The sequence below is a fragment of the Triticum dicoccoides genome, chromosome 2B (genome assembly GCF_002162155.2).
Source record: "Triticum dicoccoides isolate Atlit2015 ecotype Zavitan chromosome 2B, WEW_v2.0, whole genome shotgun sequence".
NCBI lineage: Eukaryota > Viridiplantae > Streptophyta > Magnoliopsida > Poales > Poaceae > Triticum > Triticum dicoccoides.
In genome coordinates, this window is record NC_041383.1 from 390,018,553 (window position 1) to 390,039,652 (window position 21,100).

Genomic DNA, 21,100 nt, shown 5'->3' on the forward strand with positions numbered 1-21,100 from the left:
CATCAAACAATGCTTCCCCAAGCTTGGGCCCTTTCATATCATAAGCATAATCACTCTCATCATTAAAAATATGGATAGCACCAATAGTAAAGCAAATATCATCATCACAATGAGTAGTAGGAGCAACATCATTAGTACTATGGATATTCAAGGAGTTTATACTAACAACATTGCAATCATGCTCATCATTCAAAGATTTAGTACCAAGCATTTTAAAGCATTCTTCTTCTAGCACTTGAGCACAATTTTCCTTTCCGTCAAACTCATGATAGATATTAAAAAGACGAAGCGTATGAGACAAACTTAACTCCATTTTTTGTAGTTTTCTTTTATAAACTGAACTAGTGATAAAACAAGAAACAAAAAGATTCAATTGCAAGATCTAAAGATATACCTTCAAGCGCTAACCTCCCCGGCAACGACGCCAGAAAAGAACTTGATGTCTACTACACAACCTTCTTCTTGTAGACGTTGTTGGGCCTGCAAGTGCACAGGTTTGTAGGACAGTAGCAAATTTCCCTCAAGTTGATGACCTAAGGTTTATCAATCCGTAGGAGGCGTAGGATGAAGATGGTCTCTCTCAAACAACCCTGCAACCAAATAACAAAGAGTCTCTTGTGTCCCCAACACACCCAATACAATGGTAAATTGTATAGGTGCACTAGTTCGGCGAAGAGATGGTGATACAAGTGCAATATGGATGGTAGATAAAGGTATTTGTAATCTGAAATTATAAAAACAGCAAGGTAACAAGTGGTAAAAGTGAGCGTAAACGGTATTGCAATGATAGGAAACAAGGCCTAGGGTTCATACTTTCACTAGTGCAAGTTCTCTCAACAATAATAACATAGATAGATCATATAATAATCTCTCAACATGCAACAAAGAGTCACTCCAAAGATACTAATAGCAGAGAACGAACGAAGAGATTATGGTAGGGTACGAAACCACCTCAAAGTTATTCTTTCGGATCAATCTATTCAAGAGTTCATACTAGAATAACACCTTAAGACACAAATCAACCAAAACCCTAATGTCACCTAGATACTCCATTGTCACCTCAAGTATCCATGGGCATGATTATACGATATGCATCACACAATCTCAGATTCATCTATTCAACCAGCACAAAGTACTTCAAAGAGTGACCCAAAGTTTCTACCGAAGAGTCAAGAACGTGTGCCAACCCCTATGCATAGGTTCATGGGTGGAACCCGCAAGTTGGTCACCAGAACATACATCAAGAGGCACATGATTTCCCATTGTCACCACAGATAAGCACGGCAAGACATACATCAAGTGTTCTCATAAAAGACTCAATCCGATAAGATAACTTCAAAGGGGAAACTCAATTCATCACAAGAGAGTAGAGGGGAAGAAACATCATAAGATCCAACTACAATAGCAAAGCTCGGGATACATCAAGATCGTGCCATAGAGGGAACACGAGAGGGAACATGAGAGAGAGAGAGATCAAACACATAGATACTGGTACATACCCTCATCCTCGAGGGTGAACTACTCCCTCCTCATCATGGATAGCGCCGGGATGATGAAGATGGCCACCGGTGATGGATCCCCCCTCCGGCAGGGTGCCGGGAAGGGCTCCCGAGAGGTTTTTGGTGGCTACAGAGGCTTGCGGCGGCGGAACTCCCGATCTATCTTGATATTCAATGGTTTTAGGGTACGAGGGAATATATAGGCGAAAGAAGTCGGTCGGGGGGGTTCTCGAGGGGTCCACGAGACAGGGGGCATGCCTAATAGGGGGGGGGCGCCCTCCTATCTCATGGCCTCCTCGAGGATCTTCTGACTTGATCTCCAAGTCTCCAGGATGATAATCTTCCAAAAAATCACGTTGCCGAAGGTTTCATTCCGTTTGGACTCCGTTTAATATTCCTTTTCTTTGAAATACTAAAACAGGCAATAAAACAGCAATATGGGCTGGGCCTCCGGTTAATAGGTTAGTCCCAAAAGTAATATAAAAGTGTATAATAAAGCCCATAATCATTCAAAACAGATAATATAATAGCATGGAACAATCAAAAATTATAGATACGTTGGAGACGTATCAGAAGGCTAAATGCATTGGAAGTGTAGATGTACATCATGTACTACACTCTTTGTTTTAGGCTGGCCATAGTGGGGGTAACATAACTAGTATCATGTACTTGGGACTTACAAACATGCTTATGTGGCAAACAATTAAAGAAGAGAGAGAGGGTAGTAGTAACATAGGTAGATACTGTAACACAATAAATGTTATGCTACAACCAAATTGAGCCTTATAAAATGGAAAAACTAAAATTTTGAGATAAGCCCTATCAGCCGGAAAGGAGGGAGTATGTGTCATGCATGGCAATAAATGAGACCATTTATGATACTACTTTATGATACTATGCACTATAGATGTAGTATCATACACTAGTATCATATGCATGATACTAGTATATGTTACTCTCCACTATGACCAGCCTTATAGCCGATGTACACTCTTTGTTGGAAGACCGAGGGAGTACATATGCATGCACTCACATACACAGCCAGGGCGGTTCGTGCGCAAGGGTTGGACTCGTGTCGCGCCTGCGTAAAGTTTTTTTAACTAATTTCTTTGCTCTGCCAACTGACAGGTGAGACCCAGAAACCAGGTGACAATTTAACCAGTCAACAAAGTGCCACGTCGACTATGTGGCCGGTCAATAGGGTGCAATACGGTGCTCTACGATGAGCTAGTGATCGTATAATCACCGCAAAACTATATATAGTGACCGTAAAGAGCGTACTGTTACATAGTTGACCGCCAGTGTATTTTTCTCGTTTCAAATTAAGCCATATTAATCGGAAAGGACGCAGTATGGACTACTACTAGTACTAGTACTTCTTTGATGTGTCCCGTCAACTCGCCGAATGAGGAGAAGCTTGCTTACTACGCCTCTCCCTCGCCCACGAGCGCCGTGGTTCGTAGGACGAGGAGAGGGTTTTGACTACAGCGCCCTCTCCCTCTCCCTCGCCCTCTCCTTCGCCCTTGTGGTGGACGTGCAGCAGTTCAATCGGTGTCAGATTGCCAGACGCATATTGTACTGTAGTATCATCATTGTTGGACCTTCCGAAGAGGCGAAGAGCCAACTGCAAGGTTCACACGAGTACAAACTGTTGAACCTCCCGAAGAAGCAAAGAGCCAAGCGCAAGGTTTCATAGGAGTTGTCATCCTAGTAGGAGTGTACTACAACTATAGCGAACGATGCTAATGTATGATGCCGCCACGTCACGTATATCCAAAGTTGTGCCACCTTTTTTTTTCTCAAAGAGCATGTTGGAGCCCGTGCAACAACCACACAAGTTGCACGTACGCATAACACATTTACTAGTAATAAATTCTAAAGGACAAATGCCACTATGCCACACAAGTTCATCTCCAATTCATGTGATAAATTTGTGCACGACTAGTCCACATATATTCATAGCGCTACCGTTCACAATTACCGTACTCCACTTACATGTTATAGATGGGCTACATGTCCTCCTCCAGGTTCAAGTCCCAGGTGTTCTTCATGCATGGCACGATCCATAGCAGTGGGCAACGGGAATCATTGTCGCAGCTTTCTAGTCCGGTTCCACACGATGGAGATTCATCCAAGATGAAGCGGCATAAATCAGGGATAGCATGTCCCAGCATGTCATTCATCCGGCGGTGCGCAATGAAGACACAACCATGCTTCATGAACGGCATGCCTTCTGTGTCATGCACGGAAGGTGGCATCCGCTTCACATTGTGGTAGTTGTCCCCAATGAAAAGTGAGTACTCTCCAAGAGTGTTCCTCGGCACCCACGTAGCATCACGGGGGTCGAACTCGACGCCGTTCATCTGGTATACGCGGCATCCCAGATCTGGACACATGGTGACGTACATAGTCAAGGTCCATACATAATAATGTTGTGCTCAAATATGGTGGTCAGTAATACTGTGCAGCAAATAGTACTACTCCGGTATAGAGGAAGTAAAATAACCGGCTTATTATTGTTGGAAATATGCCCTAGAGGCAATAATAAAAGTATTATTATTATATTTCCTTGTTCATGATAATTGTCTTTTATTCATGCTATAACTGTATTATCCGGAAATCGTAATACACGTGTGAATACATAGACCACAATATGTCCCTAGTGAGCCTCTAGTTGACTAGCTCGTTGTGATCAACAGATAGTCATGGTTTCCTGACTATGGACATTGGATGTCGTTGATAACGGGATCACATCATTAGGAGAATGATGTGATGGACAAGACCCAATCCTAAGCATAGCACAAAGATCGGTTAGTTCGTTTGCTAGAGCTTTGCCAATGTCAAGTATCTCTTCCTTTGACCATGAGATCGTGTAACTCCTGGATACCGTAGGAGTGCTTTGGGTGTATCAAACGTCACAACGTAACTGGGTGACTATAAAGGTGCACTACAGGTATCTCCGAAAGTATCTATTGTTTTATGCGGATCGAGACTGGGATTTGTCACTCCGTGTAAACGGAGAGGTATCTCTGGGCCCACTCGGTAGGACATCATCATATGCGCAATGTGACCAAGGATTTGATCACGGGATGATGTGTTACGGAACGAGTAAAGTGACTTGCCGATAACGAGATTGAACAAGGTATTGGATACTGACGATCGAATCTCGGGCAAGTAAAATACCGCTAGACAAAGGGAATTGTATACGGGATTGATTAAGTCCTTGACATCGTGGTTCATCCGATGAGATCATCGTGGAACATGTGGGAGCCAACATGGGTATCCAGATCCCGCTGTTGGTTATTGACCGGAGAACGTCTCGGTCATGTCTACATGTCTCCCGAACCCGTAGGGTCTACACACTTAAGGTTCGATGACGCTAGGGTTATAAAGGAAGCTTGTATGTGGTTACCGAATGTTGTTCGGAGTCCCGGATGAGATCCCAGACGTCACGAGGAGTTCCGGAATGGTCCGGAGGTAAAGATTTATATATAGGAAGTCCTGTTTCGGCCATCGGGACAAGTTTCGGGGTCATCGGTATTGTACCGGGACCACCGGAAGGGTCCCGGGGGCCCACCGGGTGGGGCCACCTGCCCCGGGGGGGCACATGGGCTGTAGGGGGTGCGCCTTGGCCTACATGGGCCAAGGGCACCAGCCCAAAGAGGCCCATGCGCAAGGAAACTTGGAGAGGGAAGAGTCCTAAAGGGGAAAGGCACCTCCGAGGTGCCTTGGGGAGGATGGACTCCTCCCCATCCTTAGCCGCACCCCTTCCTTGGAGGAGGGGGCAAGGCTGCGCCCTTCCCCTCTCCCTTGGCCCTATATATAGTGGGGAAAAGGAGGAGCAATGATACCTAAGGCCTTTGGTTGCCTCCCTCTCCCTCCCGTGACACATCTCCTCTCCCGTAGGTGCTCGGCGAAGCCCTGCGGGATTGCCACGCTCCTCCATCACCACCACGCCGTTGTGCTGCTGCTGGATGGAGTCTTCCTCAACCTCTCCTTCTCTCCTTGCTGGATCAAGGCGTGGGAGACGTCACCGGGCTGTACGTGTGTTGAACGCGGAGGTGCCGTCCGTTCGGCACTAGGATCATCGGTGATCTGAATCACGACGAGTACGACTCCATCAACCCCGTTCACTTGAACGCTTCCGCTTAGCGATCTACAAGGGTATGTAGATGCACTCTCCCTCCTACTCGTTGCTGGTCTCTCCATAGATAGATCTTGGTGTTACGTAAGAAAATTTTTGAATTTCTGCTACGTTCCCCAACAGTGGCATCATGAGCTAGGTCTATTGCGTAGATTCTTTGCACGAGTAGAACACAAAGTAGTTGTGGGCGTTGATGTTGTTCAATATGCTTACCGTTACTAGTCCAATCTTGTTTCGACGGTATCGTGGGATGAAGCGGCCCGGACCAACCTTACACGTACGCTTACGTGAGACCGGTTCCACCGACAAACATGCACTAGTTGCATAAGGTGGCTGGCGGGTGTCTGTCTCTCCCACTTTAGTCGGATCGGATTCGATGAAAAGGGTCCTTATGAAGGGTAAATAGCAATTGGCATATCACGTTGTGGTTCATGCGTAGGTAAGAAACGTTCTTGCTAGAAACCCATAGCAGCCACGTAAAACATGCAACAACAATTAGAGGACGTCTAACTTGTTTTTGCAGGGTATGCTTTGTGATGTGATATGGCCAAGAAGAATGTGATGAATGATATGGGATGTATGAGATTTATCATGTTCTTGTAATAGGATTCACGACTTGCATGTCGATGAGTATGACAACCGGCAGGAGCCATAGGAGTTGTCTTTATTTATTGTATGACCTGCGTGTCATTTAACAACGCCATGTAAATTACTTTACTTTATTGCTAAACGCGTTAGCCATAGAAGTAGAAGTAGTCATTGGCGTGACAACTTCATGAAGACACGATGATGGAGATCATGATGATGGAGATCATGGTGTCATGCCGGTGACGATGATGATCATGGAGCCCCGAAGATGAAGATCAAAAGGAGCAAAAATGATATTGGCCATATCATGTCACTATTTGATTGCATGTGATGTTTATCATGTTTATGCATCTTGTTTACTTAGGACGACGGTAGTAAATAAGATGATCCCTTACAAAATTTCAAGAAGTGTTCTCCCCTAACTGTGCACCGTTGCTACAGTTCGTCGTTTCGAAGCACCACGTGATGATCGGGTGTGATAGATTCTTACGTTCACATACAACGGGTGTAAGACAGTTTTACACAGCGAAAACACTTAGGGTTAACTTGACGAGCCTAGCATGTACAGACATGGCCTCGGAACACGGAGACCGAAAGGTCGAGCATGAGTCGTATAGAAGATACGATCAACATGAAGATGTTCACCGATGATGACTAGTCCGTCTCACGTGATGATCGGACACGGCCTAGTTTGACTCGGATCATGTAATCACTTAGATGACTAGAGGGATGTCTATCTGAGTGGGAGTTCATAAGATGAACTTAATTATCCTGAACATAGTCAAAAGACCTTTTGCAAATTATGTCGTAGCTCGCGCTTTAGTTCTACTGTTTTAGATATGTTCCTAGAGAAAATATAGTTGAAAGTTGAAAGTAGCAATTATGCGGACAGTGGAAAGCTTATGTCCTTAATGCACTGCTCAGTGTGCTGAACCCCAAACGTCGTTTGTGGATGTTTCGAACATCGAACATACACGTTTTGATAACTATGTGATAGTTCAATTAAATGGTTTAAGTAGAGGCACCAAAGACGTTTTCGAAACGTCGCGGAACATATGAGATGTTTCGAGGGCTGAAATTGAGATTTCAGGCTCGTGCCCACGTCAAGAGGTATAAGACCTCCGACGATTTTCTTAGCCTGCAAACTAAGGGAGAAAGCTCAATCGATGAGCTTGTGCTCAGATTGTCTGAGTGCAACAATCACTTGAATCGAGTGGGAGTTGATCTTCCAGATGAGATAGTGATGTTTCCCCAAAGTCATTGCCGCCAAGCTGCTAGAGCTTCGTGATGAACTATAACATATCAGGGATAAATAAGATGATCCTTGAGGTATTCACGATGTTTGACACCGCGAAAGTAGAAATCAAGAAGGAGTATCAATTGTTGATGGTTGGTGAAACCACTAGTTTCAAGAAGGGCAAGGGAACAAAGGGATACTTCATGAAACGGCAATTCAGCTGCTGCTCAAGTGAAGAAACCCAAGGTTGAACCCAAACCCGAGACTAAGTGCTTCTGTAATAAGGGGAACAACCACTAGAGTAGAATTACCCTAGATACTTGGTAGATAAGAAGGCTGGCAAGGTCGATAGAAGTATATTGGATATACATTGTGTTAATGTGTACTTTGCTAGTACTCCTAGTAGCACCAGGGTATTAGATACCGGTTCGGTTGCTAAGTGTTAGTAACTCGAAATAAAAGGCTACGGAATAAACGGAGACTAGCTAAAGGTGAGCTGACGATGTGTGTTGGAAGTGTTTCCAATGTTGATATGATCAAGCATCGCACGCTCCCTCTACCATCGAGATTTGGTGTTTGCGTTGAGCATAGACATGATTGGATTACGTCTATCGCAATACGGTTATTCATTTAAGGAGAATAATGGTTACTCTGTTTATTTGAATAATACCTTCAATGGTCTTACACCTAAAATGAATGGTTTATTAAATCTCGATCGTAGTGATACACATGTTCATGCCAAAAGATAGTAATGATAGTACCACTTACTTGTGGCACTGCCACGTAAGTCATATCGGTATAAAATGCATGAAGAAGCTCCATGTTGATGGATCTTTGGACTCACTCATTTTTGAAAAGTTTGAGACATGTGAACCATGTCTATTGGTATATATGCATGAAGAAACTCCATGCAAATGGACCGTTTGAACTCACTTGATTTTGAATCACTTGAGATATGCAAATCATACCACATGGGCAAGATGACTGAAAAGCCTCGGTTTCAGTAAAATGGAACAAGATAGCAACTTGTTGGAAGTAACACATTTTGATGTGTGCAGTCCAATGAGTGCTGAGGCATGCAGTGAATATTGTTATGTTCTTACTTCACAGATGATTCGAGTAGATGTTGAGAATATTTACTTGATGAAACACAAGTCTGAATTATTGAATGGTTCAAGTAATTTCAGAGTGAAGTAGAAGATCATTGTGACAAGAGGATAAAATGTCTATGATACGATCATAGAGATGAATATCTGAGTTACGAGTTTTGGCACACAATTAAGACATTGTGGAAATTGTTTCGCAATTAATACCGCATGGAACACCATAGTGTGATGGTGTGTCCGAACATCATAACTGCACCCTATTGGATATGGTGCGTACCATGATGTCTCTTATCGAATTACCACTATTGTCCATGGGTTAGGCATTAGAGACAACCACATTCACTTTAAATAGGGCACCGCGTAAATCCGTTGAGATGACACCATATGAATTATGGTTTAGAGAAACCTAAGTTGTCGTTTCTTAAAAGTTTGGGGCTGCGACGCTTATATGAAAAAGTTTCAGGTTGATAAGCTCGAACCCAAAGCGGATAAAATGCATCTTCATAGGAAACCCAAAACAGTTGGGTATACCTCCTAATTCAGATCCGAAGGCAATATGGATTGTTTCTTGAATCGGGTCCTTTCTCGAGGAAAGGTTTCTCTCGAAAGAATTGAGTGGGAGGATGGTGGAAACTTGATGAGGTTATTGAACCATCACTTCAACTAGTGTGTGACAGGGCACAGGGAGTTGTTCCTGTGGCACCTACACCAATTGAAGTGGAAGCTTATGATATTGATCATGAAACTTCGGATCAAGTCACTCCCAAACCTCGTAGGATGACAAGGATGCGTACTACTTCAGAGTGGTACGTAATCCTGTCTTGAAAGTCATGTTGCTGGACAACAATGAACCTACGAGCTATGGAGAAGCAATGGTGGGCCCGGATTCCGATAAATGGCTCGAGGCCATAAAATCCGAGAACAGATCCATGGACTTTGGCGGACTTGCCCGATGATCGGCAAGCCATTAAGATAAATGGATCTTTAAGAAGAAGACGGACGTGGATGGTAATGTCACCGTCCATGAAGCTCGACTTGTGGCAAAAAAAAAAGTTTTTCACAAGTTCAAGGAGTTGACTACGATGATATTTTCTCACTCGTAGCGATGCTTAAAGTCCGTCGGAATCATGTTAGCATTAGCTGCATTTATGAAATCTGGCAGATGGATGTCAAGACGAGTTTCCTTACCAGTTTTCGTGAGGAAAGGTTGTATGTAATACAATCAGAAAGTTTTTGTCGATCCTAAGGATGCTAAAAGGTATGCTAGCTCCAGCGATCCTTCTAAGGACTGGAGTGAGCATCTCGGAGTTGGAATGTATGCTTTGATGATGATCAAAGATTTTGGGTTTGTACAAAGTTTATGAGAAACTTGTATTTCCAAAGAAGTGAGTGGGAGCACTATAGAATTTCTGATGAATACATGTTGATCAGAAATGATGTAGAATTTCTGGAAAGCATATAGGGTTATTTTGAAAGTGTTTTTAAATGGAAAGCCTGGATTAAGCTACTTGAACATTGAGCATCAAGATCTATAAGGATAGATCAAAATGCTTAATAATACTTTCAAATGAGCACATACCTTGACATGATCTTGAAGGTGTTCAAGATGAACCAGTCAAAGAAGGAGTTCTTGCCTGAGTTGTAAGGTACGAAGTTAAGACTTAAAGCTCGACCACGGCAGAATAGAGAGAAAGGACGAAGGTCGTCCCCTATGCTTTAGACGTAGGCTCTACAGTATGCTATGCTGTGTACCGCACCGAAAGTGTGCCTTGCCATGAGTCAGTCAAGGGGTACAAGAGTGATCCAAGAATGGCTCATAGGACAGTGGTCAAAGTTATCCTTGGTAACTAGTGGACTAAGGAATTTTCTCGATTATGGAGGTGGTAAAAGAGTTCGTCGTAAAGGTTACGACGATGCAAGCTTGACACCTATCCGGATAGCTCTGAGTAGAGAGACCGGATACATAAAATGGAGCAATAATTTAGAATAGCTCCAAGTAGAACAGTTATTTGGAATAGCTCCAAATAGAGCGTGGTAGCTACATCTAGGAGATGACATAGAGATTTGTAAAGCACACACGGATCTGAAAGGTTCAGACCCGTTGACTAAAACCTCTCTCACAAGCAACATGATCAAACATAAAACTCATTGAGTGTTAATCACATAGTGATGTGAACTAGACTACTGACTCTAGTAAACTCTTGGGTATTAGTCACATGGCGATGTGACCTGTGAGTGTTAATCACATGGCGATGTGAACTAGATTATTAACTCTAGTGCAAGTGGGAGACTGTTGGAAATATGCCCTAGAGGCAATAATAAAAGTATTATTATTATATTTCCTTGTTCATGATAATTGTCTTTTATTCATGCTATAACTGTATTATCCGGAAATCGTAATACACGTGTGAATACATAGACCACAATATGTCCCTAGTGAGCCTCTAGTTGACTAGCTCGTTGTGATCAACAGATAGTCATGGTTTCCTGACTATGGACATTGGATGTCGTTGATAACGGGATCACATCATTAGGAGAATGATGTGATGGACAAGACCCAATCCTAAGCATAGCACAAAGATCGGTTAGTTCGTTTGCTAGAGCTTTGCCAATGTCAAGTATCTCTTCCTTTGACCATGAGATCGTGTAACTCCTGGATACCGTAGGAGTGCTTTGGGTGTATCAAACGTCACAACGTAACTGGGTGACTATAAAGGTGCACTACAGGTATCTCCGAAAGTATCTATTGTTTTATGCGGATCGAGACTGGGATTTGTCACTCCGTGTAAACGGAGAGGTATCTCTGGGCCCACTCGGTAGGACATCATCATATGCGCAATGTGACCAAGGATTTGATCACGGGATGATGTGTTACGGAACGAGTAAAGTGACTTGCCGATAACGAGATTGAACAAGGTATTGGATACCGACGATCGAATCTCGGGCAAGTAAAATACCGCTAGACAAAGGGAATTGTATACGGGATTGATTAAGTCCTTGACATCGTGGTTCATCCGATGAGATCATCATGGAACATGTGGGAGCCAACATGGGTATCCAGATCCCGCTGTTGGTTATTGACCGGAGAACGTCTCGGTCATGTCTACATGTCTCCCGAACCCGTAGGGTCTACACACTTAAGGTTCGATGACGCTAGGGTTATAAAGGAAGCTTGTATGTGGTTACCGAATGTTGTTCGGAGTCCCGGATGAGATCCCGGACGTCACGAGGAGTTCCGGAATGGTCCGGAGGTAAAGATTTATATATAGGAAGTCCTGTTTCGGCCATCGGGACAAGTTTCGGGGTCATCGGTATTGTACCGGGACCACCGGAAGGGTCCCGGGGGCCCACCGGGTGGGGCCACCTGCCCCGGGGGGCCACATGGGCTGTAGGGGGTGCGCCTTGGCCTACATGGGCCAAGGGCACCAGCCCCAAGAGGCCCATGCGCAAGGAAACTTGGAGAGGGAAGAGTCCTAAAGGGGAAAGGCACCTCCGAGGTGCCTTGGGGAGGATGGACTCCTCCCCATCCTTAGCCGCACCCCTTCCTTGGAGGAGAGGGCAAGGCTGCGCCCTTCCCCTCTCCCTTGGCCCTATATATAGTGGGGAAAAGGAGGAGCAATGATACCTAAGGCCTTTGGTTGCCTCCCTCTCCCTCCCGTGACACATCTCCTCTCCCGTAGGTGCTCGGCGAAGCCCTGCGGGATTGCCACGCTCCTCCATCACCACCACGCCGTTGTGCTGCTGCTGGATGGAGTCTTCCTCAACCTCTCCTTCTCTCCTTGCTGGATCAAGGCGTGGGAGACGTCACCGGGCTGTACGTGTGTTGAACGCGGAGGTGCCGTCCGTTCGGCACTAGGATCATCGGTGATCTGAATCACGACGAGTACGACTCCATCAACCCCGTTCACTTGAACGCTTCCGCTTAGCGATCTACAAGGGTATGTAGATGCACTCTCGCTCCTACTCGTTGCTGGTCTCTCCATAGATAGATCTTGGTGTTACGTAAGAAAATTTTTGAATTTCTGCTACGTTCCCCAACAATTATATATAGCCACACTCTTGGCTACATGGATGAGATAGTAAGACATGGAAAAACAAAAATGGTGGCAACTAGTGGGTTCAAGTCTTCAAGGGCCTAGCTAGCTATACGTGTCCTCCAAGGTAAAAAGTACTCCTACTAGTACTACTAAGTATACTACTAGTACAACAATGAAAGAGAAGGTGAGAGGGTTAAAAATGGAATACCTGGGTAGATGGTGACGGTCCAATCGTGGTAGATTGTGTGACCATGTTGCACATCAGTGGTACCATGGGTATCGACTGCTAAGATAGTTGATCCCAATATGCCAAAGTCAGCTACAAGGTTCCAGTTTGACCGAATCGCGGATGCAAATGCACATCCAGGATCGGCAATCTTATTTTGATCGGGGGATGACTGGTCCCTGCAAAATAATGGAGTACCGTTAGGGATGCAAAATGATGGTTTATGCATTCCATTTGTAATCTCCTGTACCGTAGGATGGCAACCAGATGAAACAAGTCCCCTGGCTTGTCACCGCGAAGATGCGGCCTAGATGGCGCACGGCATCTTCGAACGTGTAGGGGTACAAATCTGCCGCCGCCAACATGCACCAGCCTCTGCCGTTACTTCCTCTTGCATTGATGGCAATCCTTATGTCGAACACCGCGATGAGATAGTAATCGTCGTAGCCGCGTCGCTTTGTCGGCGGGTCCGCAATTGCTAACTTCTTCAATCTCATGTAGGCATCATCATACGTATTCAAGCCCAGCCAGTCCGGAAGGCCGATCCCAATGGTGGAGAAGGGGTCTACCGGAACGGCCGCACTGCTGTGGATGTTGTGCAAAATGATGGTGGTATCCGGCCGGAGGTATGCAAGCCAATCTTTGCTGGCACCGACCCAGACCTATATATAAGACGGTGGGCAGTGGAGAAATTACGGGATGGAAATGGAATAACTAAGTACTACATGATCAAACTCCATTACTGACCTGCTCATCGGACAAAATCCGACTACCTCTCAACGTCGGCAACTCTAGCGGAGTCAACGTGCAACCATGGTCAGGGAGCGGTGGAATGTTCAAAGGATTGTCCCATAGAAGAACCTTCTCCTCGAGGACACATGGAAGACCAACAAGCATGGCCTTTTCCCAAGCCTGTTTAAGCAGCGTCTTGAAAAAGTTGGTGCAGGAAGCACCGAGTCTTGCGGCGGTGAGGACGTCGAAGTGGCGTGCGATTTCTCCCAGAGGATCGTCGTCCAAGGTCTCCAGCCCCGACGAGGAGGAGAACCGCCTAGCGAATCCATGGGAGCAGCGACAAGCTACCTTCTCTTCGGGGGGAGGGGAACTAGCGAGGAGGAGATAAGAGCGTAGTAACCGCAGGGCCTCGTCCCTTCCAACTGTAGATCGTTCCTCATCGAAGGGGTGAGGCTTTATTTACTACTCCCTCCATTTTTATATAAAAGGCCACTATCAAAATTACAATTTGTAGATATACAAGGCCACTAACACTAACCGATGCAATATTAATGGTGTTTGCCTTGTAGTACTAGAAAATGAGGACATTAATTATCCCTTGCATGCATGAGGGAGTGGGAGCATTGGCTTGATGTGCATGAAAGAGAAGAATACACATTAATTTACATGGCAAACAAGGAGACAAGCTGTCTTGTAACATTGACTTAGAAGACATTAACTTTTGTCTTGGTACCTGCAATATGGGTTTGTGGCCTTGTATACGAAAATGGAGGGAGCAGTACTAGTACTACCATTATGGAACGTTATGGGATTGCATTATACTGTAAACAATAGCACTAGTAAGAAATTTTTAGCACTAGGTATTAGTTTTTGGTGTGGATTAAGAAATTTTGGGTATGTTTTTGCCATTTTTTGTACACGCCAACTAGTGTAAAAAAACGTCTTACATTATGTGACGGAGGAGTATGTACTCGTACTGTAGCAGTACTAGTACTACTTTTCTCAACTAGTAGTGCGATGTACTGTACTTCTTGTCTAGTTCTAGTATAGTGCACCAGTTTTGAACTCTTGAATCTCAGGGCCAAGGAGCTACAGTTGGAAGTGGAGGGTACTACTGTTCTCTAGAACCATCACTGTACTATCAATGTAGGGAAAGTACACCTGCGTAGTGGCCTAGTGGGTACTCTCGGTGCTCTATTCAACCGCTCCTCTCATGTAGCTGGCCTACTCAGCCGCTCCTCTCACGCACACACTAGCAGCCTGTTTATCAGCAACGGTTACTGCGGGGGCATAACATTTGAGTTATTTGATACAGCAAGACTAGGCTTTTCGCTTCCATTTGTGGAGGTGTAATGGATCTCGTTGAACTTTGTTAGTAGTTCCTTCTTTATGAAGAGATGAAGCAAAGCTTTTGCCTCCGTTTAAAAAAACACGTCAATAGGAATTTCTTTTATAGTAGAGCCGATAATGGAGTGAAGTCCATGCGTGCAACGCCACAAGCTATAGTAGAGCACTTTACATGCAGAGCCATATTGCAGAGTTCCCAATGCCCCGCCAGGCTTTTCCAGCTCCTCGGGCTTAATTGGGAGGCGCTAGTTTAAATATGCTACTAGCTGACGAGGAAGCTAAAAGCGAGGTGCGGCTAGGGCGAGCACGCGAGCCACGGGATGCTGGGAAGGAAAACCTGTTCACGTGGCTAGGCTATCCAGTGCACCCAGATTGTGGGGCCGCACGTCCGTTTGACTTCAAAACTCAAACTACCCGTGTAAAATATTGGCTCACAGCGAAGTGTATTAGTACTATTTAAAAAAAGGCCGCCGTGCGTTCGGCCGGGATCGAACCCACAAAACGAGAGGTATACACTCCTGCGACCACTAGTAGTACATGTTGGAGTACAACGCAACCTAGAATCACCTTTTGTCGCTAGTAGTACGTACATTGTTCCTTACAAGAAACCCCTATAATGCAAGAAACCACTAAAATGCCAAGAAACTACTACCACTTGCATACGTGGCAGACTTAAGATAAGACTACCTTATCAACCATTGTACATGCTCTTACCAACAAAAATCCTCGAGTGACCTCCTACCTCCGGCCCGTCCACCTAGTCATCCTCGGGACGCAGCTACCGCCGCCGGCAGAAGGCGAGGTCAAAACCGCCGGCGGTGCGGAGCCCATGTTGCGGCAGCCCGGATGCCAGCTTCGTCCGGTGCTCGCGGCCGCTAGCTAGCCAAGATAGCTCCGTCCAGCTGCTTGTCTGCAAGGTTTGCTAGCTAGATTGGCACGACAGCACGGCGGCTTGCTCGCGCGCGCCGTGCTAAGGCCAGCCATCTGGCTCGAGCGAAGGCCAGCGCAGCGGCTTGCTCGCTCGTGAGTCACGCTCGGGCCAGCCTGCCAACCCGTGCGGAGGCCAGCGCGGCGTCTGGCCCGTCCGGCGGAGCGGCGGCCAACTCGCTCATCACCGGCGCCGCCGACGAACACGCGTCAGTACTGTTTGAAGTAATGTTTAGGAAAAATATTGATTTGAGGGGGAATAACAGGATAGAAGGTCAGATGTGGGTCCCTCGTGTCAACGGTCAAACAAAATGTGTTGGTTTAAGCTGCCTCGTCAGCACGGACGTGTGGGCCAACCGTGTCATAAATGGGTTAAAACAAACCTAATTGGTAGGAGTACTAGGTAGTAGTTTTTGGTGTGGATTAAGAAATTTTGGGTATGTTTTTGCTATTTTTTGTACAATAGATTCTTCCTAGGGCTGGTTGAAAGTGATAGTATTTTGTTAAATACTCTACATATTGTAAGTAGGAGTGAAAGTTAAGCTTTGGAAGCCAATAAGCAAGGCTAGTTACATAGCGCATATGTGTACATGATTGAAAGTAAATATCAACCATGAGTGACTAATATCTTGATGGAAAACTCGAAACTATGGAATACTAGGGAAAAAATGCATGATTGGAAATACTAGCAATGTTCATGTCCGTTGCAACGAACCATAATTAGAATAGTACTTATTCACAAACTTGGCACAAAACACTCTAATTTTGATATACATATGTCACTAGAGATATATTATGTTTCAATTAGAATATATTCCCTTGGGCTATTTTGGTGAGGTCAAGGAGGGATGTGGTTGGTTTTAAGATACCAATTATGGGTTTTTCTGCAAATTGGTAGACAAGTGGGATGTTGGTGAGAAAAGGCAACATCTTACCTCACAATCATTAGATGTAGATCTAATGGTTAGAAACGATAGATGGCAGACGCACTAGCATCACCAACTTAGTCTTGTTTAGGAGTACTAGCAAGATCTGTGCATTGCACGAAACATCAAGATGCATTTTTTTATAAAACACTTGTTGCGATTGACCCTTGCGGGAGTAATCCCATGTGTAAAACTAATGATATCTCGAGAAATATGAGATAAGGTGAAGAGGAGTGGGGTGTGGTGGTGGTTGGTGGGGGACTGAGCGGAGACATGGGGATTGACGACGCCGGTAGCGGCCACCAGGCCAGTTTGTTCTAGAGGCTTCCTTTCTTAATTGCTCAACAATGAGGTTTGTTGGAGATAAGGATGAACGAGGGAAGGCCTTGTCTGCAAATGTGGAGAGGGGTGCGGGTATCTTTTAGTTTAATTTCCATCCGTTAGATATAGATCGGACGGTCTATATTGCAAGACGGCACACGTACCATCATCACCAACTCGGTTTTTTATAAGAGAAGAAATATAAGTATGGAGATACAAACATATTATCAATACTTGCTTCCGTAAACTAGCATCTACATTCTATTCAATGCCTCGGCATGTGGGGCCTTAGCACAATGACTTCTCGACTGTGTAAAACAAAGATTTTCCCGTCGCCGACAAGGAGGGGGTGACGGCAGTGCGTTTTTGGCTTGGTCTAGTCCTAGTAGTCATACTAGGTGGTCTAAGCACGTGTAGATTTATTCTTTTTCACGTCTCGTGTTCGCCGTACTGCCACGACTGTTGATGAATAGATGGTAAGTTATTCATGTGGAAACCCTTGTTGAGCGTGTTTGCGAGAGAGAGAGAGAGACAGTGTGCGTGTGTGATATGTTAGAGACTGAGGCAATGATAATAGATTCTTTGTGTCTATGTGTGTGGAGGATAGAGAGAGACATGTACATGGGGCTTTGTGTTGTGTAACATGGAGACACATATACATAATTAGAGAGTGAGTGTGTGAGATACACATGCGGACATGGGGAGAGATGAGGATCCAGATAAATGGGTGTTTGTGCGTGTCTGTTGTGTTTGTGCACACGTTTGTGTGTGAGAGGGGGAGAGTGTATGTGGAGTAGAGAGACCACTGATGATGTAAACCTAGTATAAGGGAAGGGGGAATGGTGTGACATGTGTAGTAGCGGGATAGCGCGGGTGCGGGCGGGGGGAGCAGATTATTTGGAAGAGACATCGAGTGTGTGTGTGTGGGAGAGGGGTGTGAGAGCGAGGGAAAGAGAGAGCTAGCGATGGAGAGAGATAGAGAGGAAGAGAGGGGGCGAGAGGGGTCGTTTGTGTCCATAAATGGCGTATAGATAGGGATACAATGTTGATGTTGTTCGAAATTGGCCTATGAACGGAGACGCATGGGAAGCGAGTCATCGTGTGTGTGATAGGGACTTCATGAGAGATCTAGAATAGATGGTGTAGAGAACAATGTGCAAAATCAAGAACGATTATACATTAGGGAGCTATGCAAAGAGTCACAACATATATGTATACAGGGAAGGAGCTGGGGCGGGTCCGCATGTGGGAGAGATAGAAAGAGGAGAGTGGTGCACAAGGAGACAAAGTGTGCTTGTTTGCAGTGGGGATGGTGTGTGAGGTGAGTGCGCGAGAACCACATAACTAGGGAGATAGACGTTTGGGGGTGACGTTTTGTGTGTATGGGAAATATACACTCTATATAGTGTGTGTGCTTGGGTAAGAGAGATAGCGGGAGACCTAGAGAGTGAGGGAAGAGATGTGTGCACGCCCGAGAGACAAAGTGATAGAGACCGATGTTGGGTCCCGGACTTTAGAAGAGAGAGGGGTGTTAATGTGCTCGTGTGTTGGTGTTTGGGGGAGAGAACGACTTCTCTATGTGTGTGTGTGTGTGTGGTGGGGCGGGGGGGGGGGGTGACTTCAGATAAAGAGTGAGGTGTCTATATTTGAGGGACTTTAGCATAATTGAGATATTGTGCACTCATGGTTGATCAATTTGTTTCACAGTTTGTACTATGAGATAACGATACTTTTGAACACGCGTGATATAACTTGATGTACCAGAATTACAAACCTAAGATTGGAATTTTGGAATTCGACTCCATCATTAGCTTTTGTAATTCATTTAAATGGAGGTACATTTTTTAAGCCGGGATTTCGTGATTTCAAATTCATATATCAAACCTAGAGATATACACATACGGGTATGTTCATACTTTATAATCATCCACTTTATTCATACACATACGCATTTTTGCTTTTGTCATCATATTTAGGATAAACACATTTGGAATTTCATTTGAATTGGACCGTATGATGGTATTTTCTTGTAGTAGCTCAATGATCCATATTTGAATTGAATGGACAATCTAAGTTTTGAGTTGGAGACATTGATTTTCAAAACTTGCACATTTTTTGCGTGCAAAACAAACAAATTGTCGGCCATGATATCATAGTCGGCCGTACGAGAGAAGAATACTTATAATTTTAGGCGCCACAAGCTTTCAAACTTCCCGCTGACATCAAAATATCACGCACCCGAAAGTTTAGCCCTACGATATTCCTATTTTACCCCTGCCACATGAACGGAAAAGGGCTGCTTTGGTAACTCCATTGTTTTCCCCTCTTTGCCCCCAACATTCTTCCCCAGAGCCCCTCCCCTTCCCCTCCCCGACCCCCCAACCACGGAAAGCCGCCGAATCTAGTCCTCCGCCGCAGCGGTGGACCTCACACCCCGCCGGATCTACCTACCGCACCTTGGAACCCCCAACTGCCAACTCACCACTTCACCGGAGCCGCTTCAGCGACTGGCTTGTCCACCACTCCAGATCTCCTTGACCGCCATCATGGTCCACCGCACCGGATCTGCTTAACCGGCGCCCTCATCCACCACAGCGTAGGCCCTTCACTGACTCCCTCGTCCGCCCCTTCGCTGTCCCTTCATACAAGCCCTCGTCCGCTGCAACAGATCCGCCTCACCGAAAGCACTTTACAACGCGCCCGCTGAAGCCTTCGTCACTGCACCGGACCCGCTCCGCGGACGCCATATTCAACTCCACCGGCCCTGCTTTACCGACGCTGCAGCGTCATCAGGTTATTTCGATTTCTATTCCTTCATTTTTTCTCTTTATCGTGCAACTATTCACTTACCACAGACGAGCTTTCTTGTATGTCGACAGGCGCCGCAACCGTAGCACCGGAGCCGCTTCAGCAACGGCGACAGCCGGCCCAAACTCAACCGCAACACGAGCACCATCGACGATCCTTAGCTATCAAGTATGACAACGATACCCATACGCCGCCAAGAATCAGGTACTATTATCCAACGGCCGACGCCTACGTTCACTTTCCTAGCATATGCACCGCACCTTTGAATTTATTCAGGGCATCATTCAGTTTTTCATGAGACGTGTTATTCTGCTTGCACCTGTAGGGCCATAATTCTGGCAGTGAACATGTTACATGTGCTAAATTACATACCAGTGCACATATAGTTAATATGCTTTAGTTTTGTTCTGATGCCACCTGTTGGTTCCATCAGACTGCTTAATGTTCTCTATGCTTAATTACACATCAGCAAACTAGCATGTGGTTCCGCTGCTTTTTGTTTGTTTTACCCTATATTTTCTGATGCTAGCTATTACATCACTGCTCCAAGCCTCTGTTCATTACTTGTTTGTGTGTTCTTGATCTTCCCAAGTTGCATGACTAATTTTATGCTTCTATTAATTATGGAGCTGCCAACCCCATCAAGCAAAATATTTGTTCTTTTGGGGCTGGCACCTCGAACAAGCATAAAAATAGAGGGAAGCAGATATATTGTCGTGTATGCACACACCCTTCTTTCATTAGTTTAGATGAACCATTGATCATCAATTCGGACCAGTGCATGCGATTAAAATTAATTTTACCTAAATAGAGGGTGCAGAATAAACTACAACAACTAGATTTGCAACCACGGGATGCTGACGATATCTTCAAAGAACATTGCAACAGCAGCGAGGCTTCACAGCAACATATGGTAAGCCAGTGTGTTTAAGTGCATGTGAAATGTAATGCGAGTGGGCTGCTTTATTGGCTTGTGCTGTCAACCTGTAATCCTACCGAATTACAAATAGTTCAGTTGTCTGCTTTGCTGTATTGCTTGATTCGAATGCTTGTTTGTTGTTACGCTATACCTGAGTTGGCCAATATGTCAGCAATGTCTGATGTACTATCGTAAAGAAATGCATGCCTATTTCATTTGAGTCCTTCACTTTTCCTCTCAACTTCATCACAAGACTGTCTTCGTAGTTTATATGAGGCGACAC